Below are 4,608 nucleotides of genomic sequence, written 5' to 3'. Positions count from 1 at the left end.
AAGGCATTGTTTATCAATGGACTGAAAATTAGCAGAAATCCTTTGACTTACTCAAACATGCATTAACCAATGCCCCTGTTCTACAATTGCCTGACTTTAACAGACCATTCTTTTTAGTTGTGACCGATGCTAGCGGATCAGGAATAGGAGCCGTGCTAATGCAAGACAACCATCCAATAGCATATTCTAGTTCTAAGCTGAAACCCTCTGAGCTTAAATATTCCACTTATGACAAGGAACTCTTAGCAGTTGTCCAAGCATTAAAACAATGGAAGCATTATTTAATGGGTTCAGAATTCATGATAAAGACCGACCAGCAAAGCATTAGACATCTACTTAGCCAACCCCAAATTTCTGATCGTCATATCAAATGGGCTTCATTCATTCAAAGTTTCCATCCTATCATTCAATACCAACCTGGAAAAGAAAATGTAGTTGCTGATGCATTGAGTAGAAGACCTGCAATTCATAATATTTCTATCATATCTTTTGATTCTTTGATTGCCATGAAAGACACATATCACCAGGATATTACTTTTCATTCTGATTGGCAAAAATTAGTTCAAAATAATTTCATTCCTGTTGATTCATTGTCATATAATGATGGATTCATGTTCTTTGAAAAGAGACTGTGTGTTACTATTCCATTCCGATCTTTTGTTTTGAATGAAATTCATTGTCCCCCATATCAAGGTCATAGAGGTATCATTTCTACATTACCCATGTTAACTGAAGATTTTTATTAGCCGCATATGGATGCAGATGTATCTAATTTTGCTTCAGAATGTCTGATTTGTCAAAGAATAAAGAGACATCATGGTAAACAGTATGGGTTATTAATGCCTTTATCTATTCCATCTAAACCTTGGGAACATATATCTATGGATTTCATTACTGGTTTACCAAATACTAAATCTAACCATGACATGATTTGGACAATTGTAGATAGATTTAGTAAGCAAGCATATTTCATTGCATGTAAGAAAACTTTAACAGCATCACAAGCAGCACAGTTATTTTTGAAAACTGTTTTTACTAACCATGGATTGCCGAAAGTGATTATTTCAGATAGAGATTCTAGATTTTGTAATAATTTTTGGATTACACTGTTTGCAAATCTAGGCACAAAGATTGATTTCTCATCTGCATTTCATCCAGAAACAAATGGACAAACAGAAGCCACAAATAGCACCATTCTAGATCTTTTACGTGCATACACTATCTCTAAACCTCAGACATGGGATACTCATTTACGTTTATTACAGTTTGCATATAACAATACACCGCACACATCTACAAAGAAAGCACCTTTTGAAGTTATTTATGGATATAGATTATCTACACCTGTTGCATCTTTGTCTAATAGAATACAAAGTGCCGATGATATTGCTGCTATGCATAACACTAATTTTGATGAGGTAAAGGATATGATTGCTAAAGCCCAACAATCATATACCAAACAAGCCAACAAGAAAAGACAATCCATGAATTTCAAAGTTGATGATTATGTTTGGCTTAGAATACAAAAGCGTAGACTGCAAAGTGTAGATAGACATCCAGTTGTCAAATTAGCTCCTAGATTCTACGGACCATTTACAATCATTCATAAGATTAATGACAATGCATTCAAGTTAGAACTGCCATCTCATTGGAAAATTCATAATACATTTCATATTAGTTTATTGAGACCATTTAGAGGCCAATTACCTATCCACCCTGTCTATGAAAACCCACCTTTACTAGAAGAAGAGACTGAAATACTTGAACCAGAAGCCATTATAGACACTAACTACATGACCACTAGAACTGGCCGAAGGTATTCTAGATATCTAGTGAAATTTAAGAACCATCCTGTAGAGGAAGCACAATGGATGCACGCTAGAGACTTAAATGCTTTCCCCACTCTGTTAGCTCCACATTGAGCTAATAGCAATTGAGGTCAATTGCTATCCCACCCCGGGGTATGATGCCAGGAGGCATATGCCACGGTGGATTCCGTGAGGTTTTACGGTGGATTCCGTAAACTTAGATGACCGGGGCTCATACACAAAGAGGATTCTTTGTGCGAGAAGTTGATGGGGACGCCTGTCCTTTTCGGGCGTTTCATTAATTTAGTGTGTATATGGGTGATTCTGCAAAATGCATATTAAATTAATAAACGTTTATGAGTTTAGAGTGCGCACTCGTAATAAATTAAGGTTAGGATTTATTTCTAACCAGTTGATTTATTTATGTAGCTGAAGACTGCTAGGTATTCACTTTTGTCGGTTTAATTGTGTTATTTTACTAACGATTGTGAATGCTTTAGTTGATGTGTAGAGATAGCAGCAGTGGCGGAGGAAAGCATTGGAGTCTAGCGGGTTTTCGACTCTTGGATTAGATTTTGATAGGCGCCACGCCTATATTTTGTTATGTCTATAGAGACATCGATTATTTATTATTATTTTGTATGCGCTTATGCGCGTGGATATGTTATTTCTATTTGGACATTGAGATTGGGCGTACCAGACACTATGGGCACCGTCCATTAGCTTTATTTTCTTATTTTTGGTAGAAAGCAAACTCAAAAGCTAAAAGCTTGTCATATTTTTGTAATTGGGCTATTATTGAGCATGAAGATTGGAAATATACATTAAATACATGCTTTGTGAAGCGCTCACACAAGGCATGGGGGAGATTGAACCCAATTTGTCTCTTGCCTCTTGTCGTGCTTGCTTTTACATGGGTTTTTGTGCTAAAAAGTAGAGTATTTTGTTCTTGGGGACCTTCCGGGATTCACCACGTGAGCTATCTGCGACCGATCTGCGCACCAGTAAGCTCTCCAGAGAAGAAAGAGTATAGAAGGCAAGTGAATTATTGGACTTACCATAGATATATAGTTTGTTAATACCTTTCTTTCCATTCCGAATTGGGCACTATATTGTACCCTAGAAGACATTGACATTGAAGGTCTTTGTGGTTCCTGAAAAGGCTTGACTTCCTTATGATGAAGAAATGCAACTTCAATAGCAAACTAATTGTCTCATAGCCCTGTTTGTACAACAACAATGGTAGTGAAATTTTATCAACAAGACTGGATTATGATGCAGTAGATGCCTTAGCGAGAGCATTACTCACATAGTTTTGATCCTTATCATGTGTCACAAGGAAATATTGACCCTAAAGTGTCTTATATGAGGCAAGTGGCATCCAGTAGTAATATTATGAGTATCATTCTAGAAATGGAACTCAATAGGTCAGTTGTTCACATTGCTGATATGATTGGTGTATTGGCATATGCACTTATGGAATTTGATGAAGCCATGATGGCAGTTGAAGTGATAGATGTTGGTTAGATAGAACAAGCACTTTCCAAACACTTGACATCTCATATGGATTAGTTTGTATAGTCAAGCATCTTGGAAGTTCTCATCAATATTTATATTAATGTTGTTTAGCAAGAGGGTTTAGCGCATGTACATGACATGCATATGTTGGTTGCATCAATTGCTATGGATGATACAGTAGCTCAACAAGACTTATTGCAATCATTACTAAATCTGTACAACAATGAGTATAGCCAACCACTCTCTTATAGACACCACTATCTATATGGCAACAATATGACTATGAGCAACATTCATTTTCTTCTCAGCCATATGCTTCTCATGAGTATAGTGAATCACTCTCTTATAGGCACAATTATCTATATGGGCAACAATATGACTATGAGCAGTATTCACTTCCTTCTCAGTCCTATGCTTCTCATGAGTACCATGGACAAAAATATGATTATTCTATTGCTGATCTATATAGTGATGATGTGGGCAACATTGTGTCTAAAACTTGTAAAGCTCGACAACTAACTAGTGATCATATTAGAGAATTGCATGCTCAAGGGTTATGTTATAGATGTGCTAAACCCATGTATTTCAATCACAAAGACATATATAGAGTAAAGAATGCAAGGATATTCTTAATACTTGAATATTCAGATGAAGAGGATGAAGACAATCATGTTGAACAAAATTTTGATGTTGATGAAAACAATCATGCTGAAGAAAATTTCAATGTTGATCCAAGAGGAAGATAAAGGGTTTTAAGCTATAGCCTATGAAGTTTCTGCTGAGGAAGACCATGACAATGGGCTTCTATTTGACTCAATTTCTTATGCTTTTGTGGATTCACAAATACATGCATATTATTTTATGAGTGAAGATACATATGATTTGGTGGTCATGACTTTAATGCATGGACGGTGTTGGAGGGGTTTTTGTTGAAAGGTCGAATCCACCGGGGATTAGAGGTAGAAGGAAGTAGAGATAGGAGATGGAAGAGAAGATAAAGAATGCACAAGAGGTAAACACAATAATGATAAAGAACAATAAATCAAATCAATATGTATTGACAAAACTTAAAATCCTTTGTCCGGCACTACTTAGAAGCACTCTCCATGCATTAAATCTTCTGGAGCTTCTTCGTAGAATAAAAACGTGGATTAAAAAAAAACAACTCCTTCTCTGATGCTCGAAACCCAAATCTAATGGCTCCGTTGGCTCCGAAAGGGGGGTAAAACTCTAGGACACCTGGTCACCGATCTCCCAAATCACTTCTTCTTTCTCTTCCAGT

Source organism: Lygodium microphyllum, chromosome 28 (genome assembly GCF_053477565.2).
Source record: "Lygodium microphyllum isolate KBCC chromosome 28, Lygodium_microphyllum_v1.1.10, whole genome shotgun sequence".
Taxonomy (NCBI): domain Eukaryota; kingdom Viridiplantae; phylum Streptophyta; class Polypodiopsida; order Schizaeales; family Lygodiaceae; genus Lygodium; species Lygodium microphyllum.
Note: the sequence above shows the minus strand (reverse complement) of the source record.